The 13,865-nt window shown below is 33.9% G+C and overlaps 1 long non-coding RNA gene across 1 annotated transcript; it reads left to right on the top strand.

Moving 5' to 3' along the window:
- The first annotated feature begins 8,893 nt into the window (after positions 1-8,893).
- Positions 8,894-11,442, top strand: LOC127842421 (uncharacterized). Its single transcript, XR_008031619.1, has 2 exons — positions 8,894-8,933; positions 9,451-11,442. It is a non-coding gene; the product is annotated as an uncharacterized LOC127842421 (long non-coding RNA).
- The last annotated feature ends 2,423 nt before the right edge of the window (positions 11,443-13,865 follow it).

The following is a 13,865-nucleotide window of genomic DNA, read 5'->3' as shown; positions in this document are numbered from 1 at the left end:
ACAATATATATTAATGTAAAAGTGTCGAGTAGTACAAACAAGTTATAACAGGCACACATTCTCATATTTATTTTATTACTAGTTATATACCTTTTTACACAATATTTATTAAAGGAAAGTCATGTAGACAAAAGCAGTTATAGTTGTATTGACAATATTTAACTTAATATGCACACGTGAAATGCACACATATATGAATATGTGTATAACACTTTTATCCATGCTTTAATTTGAACAGTATATGTGAATAAATGTAACACTAAAACTAATATGTATCTTAGAAGATAGCATGTTTTTTTTACAATGCACATTACTGTGTATGCATTTACTTATTGCAGTAAGTAATCAATGTGTCCATTTCATTTATGCATTCAACTCAAAATATATATTAGAAGTTAACTTTTAAATCAATACAAAAATAATAATAAGCTTAAACCAGCACATGCTTCATAAGTGTACACGTCAATTATGGACTAGTTACAAAGCATACCAAACAAACATGTACATTTAGAGTGTGAATCGAAATATAATTATTGTAATAGTGTAACAATAATCAATATTTGTAAATGTAAATAACTGTATTGTTGCAATATATCAACACTCAAAATTGGTCAAGAATCTAACTAATAGAATGAGTGATAAGGTACACATTTATATTTTTGTCTAATCACTAGTTATATGTCTTGAACGCACTATGTATGTTCGAAATGTACTTGCCAATAAATATAGTGATAGAAATAGACCTAATACGTATATTTGAAATATGCATATAAAGACATGTATTAATGACAATTGAATGAATATGTATATTAGACATGTGCACGAAAACAATTGTATTGCTAAACTTTATAAACAATCAATAATGTTTTAGGGTTTAAGTGGTAAAATTACTAATAGTGTGTGTTTTGTTTTTCCTTATTAATATGTTGAAATATTATTTATTTACACTGCTTATATTATTTATTACAAAGATGATTGAACAATACTTAATATTGAACGAGTTATGAACTAATTTTTCAAACATAGAATAATTTTTGTAATCGCGCATTTCCTTTATATCACATTACTGCAAATTATGTTATTTAAAATGTAATACACCTCTGATGCCTAACCTATCAATTTTTGCCTTTCGATTATAGGTAGGCGACACATCAGAAATCAGTGTATTAATATTTTTCTTATATGAATCAACTGAATCAACATCTTTGTCAAGTTATTTAAGACCGATCCTTTAACGACTGTCGCATATTTCCGTTTTGTTTAAAGCAAAAACTTAAAGGAGAGGCATACTTTGACAACAATTGTGTAATGACTGATGTATACTTATATGTTTTATCTTAAAAAACACTATGTTTATCTTAAGTATGTATGGAAATACTTATTATTAAATTAAGCATACTTGCATGTACAACATGTTTAATATTATCGTCAGCAACTCACCAATTATGTGCAGATTAAGTACCATAAGATGTCTTGCACACTTTAGATTTAACATATTAGCCCATATTCATATTTAATAGCATGGATTTGTTTATTCATCTTTCTGAGATAGTATCTAAATGGACAAGCATGTACTTACATATCGTTTATTATAACCCCATTCTCTATGAGTATTAAAATATGTACACTTAATGTAAAAGGGCTTAACAACAAAGAAAAACGTATAAAAATGTTCAAATGGTTAACGAAAAGAAATATAATACATGCCTACTACAAGAAAGTCATTTGACGGACACTGTTATTGCAGCATTAAAGCACGAATGGGATGGTGATGTTTATCTGAGTGGACATCACACAAACAAACAAGGAATCACATTTCTAATAAAAAATAACTCAAATATAAAAGTCAGCAACTTCAAAGACATAATACCTGGAAGACTAGCGAGCCTTGACATTACAATACACGAAACACAAATAACATTAATTAATGTTTACGGTCCTAACTTAGATGAAAGTAACTTTTACAAAACATTGCATACCATTATTAATGGCAATTCAGATAAAAAACATAATAATTGGCGGAGACTTTAATACCGTAATAAATCCAATATTAGACAAGAAAAATGGCAACTTATATACACATCTGAAAAATAGGACATTGTTGAATGACATAATTGAAAATTGTAACTTGTTAGATATTTGGCGTACATTAAATCCATCCGAGTGCAAATTTACATGGCATTCAAACTCCAAACCAACTATATATTGCAGGCTAGACTACTTTCTTATATCGGAATCATTATGTAATATAATCGACAATTGTTGCATCAAACTAGGTTTTATGACTGACCACTCCCTTGTTGCTCTCAAACTAAACAACATTCAATCAAAACGAGGGTATTTTAAATTAAATAACAGCATATTATTAGATGCTCAGTATCAAGCCCAAATAAAACAGGAAATAACATATACCATACAAAACAACAATGATGCAAACCCAAATACTTTATGGGAGATTATAAAAGGTAACATACGCAATACAACAATAAGACACACATCATTCAAACAAAAAGAAACACGCAAACTTGAAGAAAAAACACTACATGATATAGAAAAATTACAAACACAACTACATAACACTAATATCATCGACAAAGCCAGTATTGAAAGTGAACTCCATTAAAAAAAACAAGTATTAGAAGACATTTATCATAAACAACTAAATGGAATAATCCTAAGGGCGAGGGCTAAACACGTAGAACACAATGAAAAAAATACAAAATATTTTGCAAACATCGATAAACGTAAAAGTGAACAAAAAAACATTTCACAAACTTGTCGTTAACGATATTGAAAAAACCAATAGGATACAGATTCTAGAAGAACAACGATTATTTTATGAAAACCTCTATAAAAATAAGCAAACCTCAACCAACACAAATTTCAATACTCCTCAATTAACTCTAAATGATAATGAAAAACACTCATGTGAAGGACTCCTTACTGAATACGAATGTGGGATGGAACTTAAAGAAATGCAAAATAATAAAAGTCCGGAATCAGATGGTATAACAATTGAAATCTACAAAATATTTTGGAATGAGATTAAAACATATTTAATCAACTCCCTAAACTACTCTTTTAATAATGGAAATCTAACTGTTCTGCAAAAACAAGGTATCATATCACATATCTCTAAACCTGGAAACCTTATCAAATTGGCGCCCTATAAGTTTATTAAACAATGACTATAAAATTGCAACAAAAAGCATCGCAAACAGAATTAAAAAAAATATTACCTTCTATTATTTCAAGTTCACAATCCGGATTTATAAAAGGACGCTATATCGGCGAAAATGTACGATTGGTACAAAAATGCATTAATTACTTCAATAGCACAAATAAATCAGGTCTTATATTCTTTGCAGACTTTGAAAAAGCATTTGACTCCCTCGACCATTCCTTTATGTTCACATGTTAAGAGAAAATAAACTTTGGAGAAAATACGATAAAATGGGTGAAACTTTTTATAGTGACATATGTAGTATAATTATAAATAATGGGTTTTTCTCTGACAGTTTTAATATCGAAAGAGGTGTTAGACAGATATGGCCACTCTCATCGTCGATATTTATAATATGTAAAGAATTCCTATCTCATTATATACAATCTAACCAAAACATTAACGGTATAGTCGTTAAACCAGGCGAAGAAATCAAACAGTCATTATTCGCCGATGACGCAACTTATTTTTGCACTAACAATCCTTGCTCCTTAAACAACTTAATAGAATCACTGACCCTGTTTGGAAACGTATCAGAACTAAAATTAAACACATGTAAATGCACTGTGCTAAAAGTAGGTAATTACAGGCATTCAAACATTCATCTTAAAACGGAAATGAACTTCAATTGGACAGCAAACGAGGCATCAACGTTAGGCATAACATTCACTAACAATGAGGATGAAACAATATTAAAAAACGTATTACCCAAACTACAAAAATTCAAAAACTGTCTTAAATCATGGCAACATAGAAAACTAACCTTAATTGGGAAAATAACTGTATTAAAAATTTTCGCACTACCGAAATTAATATATGTACATACCGGTCTTCCAAACCCAGATAATAAAATCATTGAAGATATAAAAACATCTATATTTGATTTTTACGGGATGGCAAACCCGCCAAAATAAAACGAATACAATTAATACAACCTGTAGAGCTTGGAGGTCTACAACTGACTGACATTTATTCGTTCAAAAATTCAATTAAATCCAGTTGGGTCAAACGTATATTAGATACCACAAACAAGAGTAAATGGACGTTGTTTTGTCAACAAACACTAGCCAATTATGGTGACCCTTTAATTTTTGAATGTAACATTAGTGAGTCTCTAATACTTGATATAGCAAAAAAGAATATATTTGTATCTAATATACTATCAGCTTGGAGTAAAGTCACAGATATGTTAGAAGAAAAAAGTAACAGCAAAATAATTTTATGGAATAATTAAAACATAAACGCAAATGATAGCACATTCTTTTATAAAAACTGGTTTGAAAAGAGCATAAAGTATGTCGATCAACTGTTTGATAACCGAATAAACGACTTTTATTCCTTTCATAATATATGCTACTTGAATGAAATCCCAACAACAGACTTCCTTATGTATAACACGCTGATCAAAAGTATTCCATCACATATAAAATCTATTATCAAACAAAACAACACGCAAAACATTAGAACTCAATTTCTAGAAAAACTCACAACAAAACAAACAAGAGGGCCATGATGGCCCTGTATCGCTCCACTGTTTTTATGCGAAAAAAACGTGCAATGCGCATGGGTTGAAATGTACTCAAGCATGTGACTTTCTCTTTCTATCCCTCGTCCCACTGGGCGCTTAAAGTTGGAAGGGTGAGCATTTTTATATATGGAAAAAGTTACTACCGTGTTAACTAAACAGACTAAAAAGTCCGAGAATTGTTGCACAGGTCCTTTGCTTATAACGTAGGTACATTTATCTCTCCAAAAGATATTGTCGTTCTTTCTATTTCACATATTTTTAGATGATGAAGATCAAATCTATGCATTTGATTTTAAACAGATTCACAAGACCCATATGAATCAAAATGCCTTAACCCTTTACCAAACGACACATTTTGGACTTTCCCAATTTTAAAGAGGTTGCAGACGACAATTAAATTGTAATGGAATCTGAAGGAAATGATCAGGTAGGGTAGAAATAATTGTGATAAAAGGAGAAATTGCTCATCTTGAGAAATGTCTCCTTTTATCACAATTATTTATAAAGTTGTCAGCTACAAACCTGTAAAATCCTGTTAGTGTTTGACAAAGGGTTGATAATCTCTGGTTCCTTCTTAAGAGCCTTTCACACATTTATAACAAATGCAATAGTAGCATCTTTCTTTGTAAAGCATCATCTCAAAATATAACAAGGGCTGTTTGTAAAACATGCATGCCCCCCATATGGGCTGTCAGTTGTAGTGGCAGCCATTGTGTGAATACGTTATTTGGCACTGTGACCTTGACCTTTGACCATCTGCGAGTCATGATCAATGTGCCTATGAAGTTTCATGATCCTAGGCGTATTAGCTTTCTTGAGTTATCATCCGGAAACCATTTTACTGTGTAAAGTCACCTTGACCTATGACCTAGTGACCTGAACGTCAATAGGGGTCATCTGCGAGTCATGATCAATGTACCTTTTAAGTTTCATGATCCTAGGCGTAAGCCTTCTTGAGTTATCATCCGGAAACCATTTTTTTAAGTTGAGTCACCGTGACCTTGACCTTTGACCTAGTGACCTGAAAATCAATAGGGGTCATCTGCGAGTCATGATCAATGTACCTATGAAGTTTCATGATCCTAGGCATAAGCGTTCTTGGGTTATCATCCGGAAACCATTTAACTATTTCGGGTCACCGTGACCTTGACCTTTGACCTAGTGACCTGAAAATCAAAAGGGGTCATCTGCGAGTCATGAATAATGTACCTATGACGTTTCCTGACCCTAGGCATAAACGTTCTTGAGTGATCATCCGGAAATCATTCAACTATTTCGGGTCACCGTGACCTTGACCTTTCACCTAGTGACCAGAAAATCAATAGGGGGTCATCTGCGAGTCATGAACAAATTTGGTAGAGGACTATCAGATATCACTACATACCGAATTTAGTAGCCCTAGGCTCTATAATTATGAACAAGAAGGTTTTAAAGTTTGCATAAAATAGGCCTTATTTAAGCATATGTTCATTTTTGTGACCCCCGGGCATGGTCAAATTTGTCCCCAGGGGCATAATTTCAACAAAGTAAGTATAGACCTATTAGATGTCACTACATACTGAATTTGGTAGAAATAGGCCAAATAGTTATGGACAAGAAGATTTTTAAAGTTTGCACAAAATAAGCCCAATATAAGCATATGTTCAATTTTGTGACCCCTGGGGAACAGTCAAATTTGATCCCAGGGGCTTAATTTGAACAAACTTGGTAGAGGACTATTAGATGTCATTACATACCAAATTTGGTAGCCCTATGCCATACGGTTATGGACAAGATTTTTAAAGTTTGCACAAAACAGGCCTTATATAAGCAAATTTTTACCCCAGGGGCATAATTTGAAGAAACTTGGTCGAGGACTTAAAGATGTCACTACATACTAAATTTGGTAGCCCTAGGCCCAATGGTTATGGACGAGAAGATTTTTAAAGTTTTAACAAAATAGGCCTTATATAAGCAATTTTTCAATTTTTTGACCCCCCAGGGCAGGGTCAAATTTGATCCCAGGGGCATAATTTGAAGAAACTTGGTAGAAGACTATAAGATGTCACAACATACCAAATTTGGTAGCCCTATGCCCTATGGTTATGGACAAGAAGATTTCTAAAAATCTCACAAAATAGGCCTTAAATAAGCAAATTTTCAATTTTTTGACCACCCGGGGCAGGGTTAAATTTGATCCCAGGGGCATAATTTGAAGAAACTTGGTAGAGGACTATAAGATGTCACTACATACCAAATTTGGTAGCCCTAGGCCCAATGGTTATGGACAAGAAGATTTTTAAAGTTTTAACAAAATAGGCCTTATATAAGCAAATTTTCATTTTTTTGACCCCCCGGGGCAGGGTCAAATTTGACCCCAGGGGCATATTTGAAGAAACTTGGTAGAGGACTATAAGATGTCACTATATACCAAGTTTGGTAGCCCTATGCCCAATGGTTATGGACAAGAAGATTTTTAAAGTTTTAACAAAATAGGCCTTATATAAGCAATTTTTCAATTTTTTGACCACCCGGGGCAGGGTTAAATTTGATCCCAGGGGCATAATTTGAAGAAACTTGGTAGAGGACTATAAGATGTCACTACATACCAAATTTGGTAGCCCTAGGCCCAATGGTTATGGACAAGAAGATTTTTAAAGTTTTAACAAAATAGGCCTTATATAAGCAAATTTTCATTTTTTTGACCCCCCGGGGCAGGGTCAAATTTGACCCCAGGGGCATATTTGAAGAAACTTGGTAGAGGACTATAAGATGTCACTATATACCAAATTTGGTAGCCCTATGCCCAATGGTTATGGACAAGAAGATTTTTAAAGTTTTCACAAAATAGGCCTTATATAAGCAAATTTTCAATTTTTGACCCCCCGGGGCAGGGTCAAATTTGACCCCAGGAGCATAATTTGAACAAATTTGGAAGAGGTTCACCCCAGAAACATTCCTGAGAAATTTCATCAGAATTGGGCCAGTAGTTTAGGAGAAGAAGATGTTTAAAGAACAAGTTAATGCACGGACGGACGGACGCACGCACGCACGCACGCACGCACGACGGACAAAGGACCTCTTGCCAGTGGAGCTAAAAACGAACAAACTATTATAAATAATACAAATAAACAACAAGATTAACGAACTATCAAAATTCCAAATAAAATGGCAGAGCATATTCCAAGAGCATGAATTAAACTGGAAATACATATTTATTATGTCATACAAAACAACAATCGACATCACACTAAGAAACTTTTAGTTCAAATACCTACATCGAATTATCGCCACCAATAAATATCTTTTTAAATGCAAATTATCTAACTCTAATTTATGTGACTTCTGCGGTGAAAATATCGAAACTATAGAACATCTATTTTGGGAGTGCAAATGCATCCAACCTATCTGGAATCAGTTGACATCCTTTCTTGGCCAACAGCAACTAAACATCAAACTATCCCTCTTAAATGTTAGTTTTGGAATTAACTCATTAAAATCCATTGATGGTAATAATATTGTGAATTTTATTATCATATTGATGAAACTTTTTATCTTTAACATGAAATACAAGAAACAATTACCAAATTTTAATTGTTTTATACATAGCCTGAAATTAGAAATCCAGATTGAGAAAGAAATAGCCCTCAATAATGATACATTGCATATTTTTGAACAAAAATGGAATCGAATTAAATTTTCATAATGCTTATCCACTTAAATATACTACTATTTTTATGTTAGTTTATTATTTCATATATTCATTTTAGTTTTCTTTTCTTTTTTAGTCTTATAACATCATTGATTATTATATATACTAGAACACATCCCGTTCTCACTGATTGTAATGTTACAAACCAAGGTCTAAAAAACATTATAAGGCATATTTCTGTATAATTTGTTAAAACCATTGATTGCAAATGAAAGACATGTATGTATACAATATATGCTTTAAAATGAATACAAAAAAGAAAGGTCTTTAATTAAATTTAACTTTCTATGGGACTTAACATTCGTTAAAATACGTTCCTAAGTGGTAACGGGTTAAATATGTACCACCACTTTATCTGTTGAGTTGTTCTAATGGCGTGTTGCACATTTATGAGATGTGATCAGGTGATTTGGTAAGGTGAGAAACTTTATTGTTTAGACCATTGGTTGTCGGGATATTGAATTGGATGGATGTGTAGTTCACCTAATAAGGTAAATATGCAGTTGTGTTACGCATGCTGTATCGGTGTGTGCTTTACAATAAAGACGGTGCTTGTGAGAAAGATACGTTTTTAGAATGTGTTTTAGTTAATTGAAAATAATACATTATGAAGATGTAAAACTAGTTGATAAAAAATAGGTTTAGGTGACTAATTAACCGCTCGAAGTATTAAAAAACATGACGATATTAATGAAAAGAAGCATAACCTAAATACAAATTTACATGTGTTTTGTATTCCCCATGAAAAAGATAGGTATTAAACACTTCACATGTGCGCCTAAATAATATGTGTAATTTAACGTATCGTTTTGAGCTTCCAACACTATTAATTATCGTAAATGGAAGGTTTTCGCGCTGCAACTAATTTGGAATAAATATAGCAAATTGTCAGTTGGAACACTTTTAAACTTTAATCAATAGATTTGGACCAAACAAATGGGGACAATTTCTTTGTCAGTATCCAATATACGTCATGGGTGGTATCTCTAACATATTTTTGTTCAACAGCTGTCCGTGCATTGGGATTAGGGCAGGAACTCTAAATGGGCTCCGATACACCATGGTCAACCGCTGAAGGTCACATATACAAGTCTGAAGTGTGGATCGTCATCACAGCCATTGCTGTGAATACAAAGATAAGTGATATCATTTTTAAAGGTCAAAGCTGACGTTAGACAGGTATGCTTAAAGAGATAATTGTGATGTGCGATTGTTGTTGAATTCCTTTTGTAAGCATTACTGCTGTTGGTTTGCAGACATACAACACTGTCCATTCGACTTGATTTATAGAGCTAGGACGTTTTAACATCGTTGACGCTCAAACTCGGGCAAGGCTCCTCAGTTTACAGCGAGGGACACACCTTTTTTGCCCGCAAGCGTAAACACACTGACGTGGGTCGATGGTGCGTAAGCGAGTCCGAGTCAGCGTTAACAGTGTTAACACGCCTAAGCTCTGAAAATCAAGTCTAATCGATAGCGTGTTCGTTCTGTTTTCTAACAGCAATACTGTTTACCAAAGGCAGTAACTAAGGTCTTGCATCATTTTATCTCTGTTTTCATTGCAGCAGTATAACGTTCAATGGACGTATCCTACTTTTCTATATATGCTAATACGTGTTTATTTTATTTATCTGTTTACTTCTTTTATTGGTTACTCATGTATGTTTTTGTTAAGCTGTACACTTGACATAATATTGTTATCGGCAGAAACATGTAAATAATGTAAACACGTAAAGACCACAAATAATATTGGGAGAACTTTAAATCCTGCCCTTTTTCGTGTGAATGGATTCGATATAAAGCTGTGATATGTATATGTCATTTATACATCATTTAAAGGTAGTTGCAATAATCCAACTCCCAGCTATTGACCCTCCGGGTATGAGCTCCGGGTATGAGCTGTACGTATGTACTCATAAAAGCTCAGAGCATTCAAGAAGAACTACCTTTAAAGGGGCCTTTTCGCAGATTTTGGCATGTTTTGAAGTTTGTCATTAAATGCTTTGTATTGATAAATGTAAACATTAAATTTTAAAAGCTCCAGTAAAAAAATCATAGATAAAATTTAAAAAAGGAAAAAAAAAGTAGCCCGCAGTAGGGCTCGAACCAGTGACCCCCGGAATCCTGAAGTAAAAGCGCATTAGCCAACTGAGCTATCCTGCCAAGCATGCATAATATGCGTATTTTATACGTTATATAAGCAATCTTCGTAGTTTCACAAATTTAAACGACAACAACAGAACTCTCCAAATTATTCAATCGTTTCGCGTCGCAACGCTTTATAATTTTTAGGTTTTTAAATCGTCAAAAGATGCATATAATGGCTATATTAGACCATGGCAAATGTTCAGAAATACTGTTTCCTCACAAATATCATAACTAAACCGAAAATTTGCGAATCTGAAACAACTTTTTTTAATTTTGTCAATTTACCAAACCGTGAAAAGATCCCTTTAATGGGCATATTACCAGCAAATGCAGTATCAAGTTTTCAAATGATCTTTTAGTTGGCATTTATCTTAAGTAATTGATTAAATCATATATCTCGTTTTATATTTATGAAAAACATATTTACTTTCATAATAGTTAAACTTCGTTCACCCTGACACTTTGTGGCAGTGGGAAATATATTGTTGGTATTGTTCATGTATTAAGTAGAGAGAATACATTAATGGTTTTGCGCGTAAAATGCACGCGTTTCTAGTTTTTGCATGTATATATACATATGAGGTGTAAATAGATTGATCTGTTTTTCAATGTGTGCATTCGGTAGGGGTTACATATGGAAAAGGAAGAAAAAGCGCTAATTGTTGATTTCAATAAAGTAGCGTTTAATTTATTTTAGGTCAGTTTTCAGTTCGTGTCAGATGGGACCCTTACACGATCCGGTTCCACTGCTCAAGAAGTATGGCGCAACGTTTACGGATGCCATGAAGATTCCTAAATTTAGCCGTTCCGTGTAGGCTGAACATCGTTGCATATTAAAGAAATTGTAGCGACTGAATATTTTTTTATTATATTTATGTGTAAGAAACCCCGTTTAATACAAACACACATGCCTTATTCGTCCATGTATACCTAATATTTATAAGAAAAAACATTTTGTTAAATTAACAAGGAAAATAATAATTTGCAAGATGATGATGATGGCGATGGTGGTTGTGGAAATGGTGATGGTGCTGTTAATTGTGGTTATTGTGGTGATGGTGGTGGTGGTGATGGTTGTGATGATGGTGTTGGTGATGGTGATTATTGCGGTTATGATTGTGATGAATGTGATGGTGGCGGTGATGATAGTGTTGATGGTGTTTGTGATGGTGGTGGAGATGGTTATGGTAATAGTTGGTGGTGATGGTTGTGATGGTGGTGGTGATAGTGGTTACAGTGGTGATGATGGTTGTGGTGGTGATTGTGATGGCTGTGGTGTGATAGTGGTAATGGTTATGAGGTGTTTGTGATGACGGTGATGGTAGTAGTGATTGTGATGGAGGTGGTAATGTTGGTGGTGAAGGTGATGGCGGTGGTGAAGGTGGTAATGGTGATGGTGATGATGGTGGTGATTGAAATGGTGACAATGGTGGAGATGATGGGAAAGATGGTGATGGTGGTGGTTATGGTGGTGGTGTTGATCATGGTGTTGGTGATGGTTTTGGTGGCGGTGATGGTAGTGATGATTAAAGTGGGATTTCAGTCATGATAATGATGGTAATGGTGGTGATTGCGGTGAAGGGGGCGATGGTGGTGGTGATGATGATGGAAGTGGTGAGGGGTCATAGTTGTGGTGATGGTGGTATTGTTGGTGTTGGTGGTGGTGCTTTTGATGGGGGTGGTGATGGTGGTGGTGATGGTGATGGTGGTGGTCGAAATGGTAATGGTGGTGATGGTGGAGGGTATTTGTCATGTTGTTGCTTATTGTTGTGGTGGCTCTGGTGGTGGTGGTGATGGTGATGGTTGTGGTGATGGAATTGGTGGTGGTGATGATGGTGTTGATGGAGATATGGTGGTGAAGAAAGTTCTTAGGGTGATGGTGGCGGTGATGGTGGGGATGGTGATTGGAATGGTGGTGGTGTGGGCGATGACGACGATGATGTTAATGGAAATGATGGTTTATAAGTAAAAAAATATATTTTGAATAAAAAACAATCCAATTATAACGAAAAATCAACTTCTCTGAAAAAAAATCCTATCAAATAGATAATATAACAAGGTAGTTAACTCAAACTGACCCCAAAACAGGGTGCATCGCTTTGAATAGCCATTGCTGCATCAATTGTATAGAGATTGCCATGAACTCGGTCTTATTAAACGCAGAAATGAATTTCCTTTCTGGAAATGTACATTTCAAAAATGCTAATCATTATCATTTGGAGGCAATTTATGAAAAAGTAATTCCTTAATGTGCGAGTCCCTTTGACTGGTAGTAGAATTAGAACATGTGTTTTAGGCTCATTGTAGCAATAGATGTTTTGTGTGAACTTGTAATGAGTGTTGACTATGTTCCATGTAAAAAATATTGACAAATAAGGAAAAGTTTAAAACCAATAAGTTTTTTACTTGCATTATTGATAAGATTATGCTTTGATTTTTATTTCAAAGTTATGAGATAGAGAAACTAGTGGTAATTTATAATTATATTGATAAATCCTATGTTTTCAAATTGAAACTTCTGAAATGTCCGTCTTTAGAATACTTATGTTATAAAGGTTTGACATTTTCATTTATTGTTGAAAGCAGCAATTTCCATACCGTGATACGTACCAATTGTTAACTAGATGTAATTTAGGATTGTATTTTATATTGCACTTCTTTATTTTCTTCTTGTAGTTTAGTTAAGAATACGATATTAATATATTAACGGCATACAATGGTGTATTAAAGCAGATTTAAACATTTCTGTATAAATTAATTTGAAATAGCTTTGTTAATCTGAGTTGTAAAGTATGCGCACATGTTTGTTCAGTTTACATATTGTTGTGTGGAATTAAAAGTTATTTCTCAAACTGGGTTTGATAATACCAGTACTGAACGGTAATAATGTTTACAATGTGGATAAAAGCCCACTTGTAGTTTTGCATGAAATTGAATGAAATTTATGTCTGAAGTATAAGGTAATTAGCCCAACGTTTTCCTCTTATTTTTGTGCCCCCCTTCGAAGAAGAGGGGGTATATTGTTTTGCTGGATGACGGTCGGTCTGTGGGTAGACCAGTTTGCTTCCGATCGATAACTTGTGAACAGATTGACCAATTGGCTTGATCTTGATGTTAAAGATAATTACAGCGAGGAAATTGAACACTCAAAGTGTATGTGTCATAGTACGAAATTAGCTGATGTTATCTTTGAACAAAGCATAGATCCTTGAATAGCACTTACTCAAAGTGGATCAATTGTGAAATGTTTCAAGATTGACTGTTGCAATTGTATC

This window comes from Dreissena polymorpha, chromosome 8 (genome assembly GCF_020536995.1).
Source record: "Dreissena polymorpha isolate Duluth1 chromosome 8, UMN_Dpol_1.0, whole genome shotgun sequence".
NCBI lineage: Eukaryota > Metazoa > Mollusca > Bivalvia > Myida > Dreissenidae > Dreissena > Dreissena polymorpha.
This window is presented reverse-complemented; position numbering and strand designations above follow the sequence as displayed.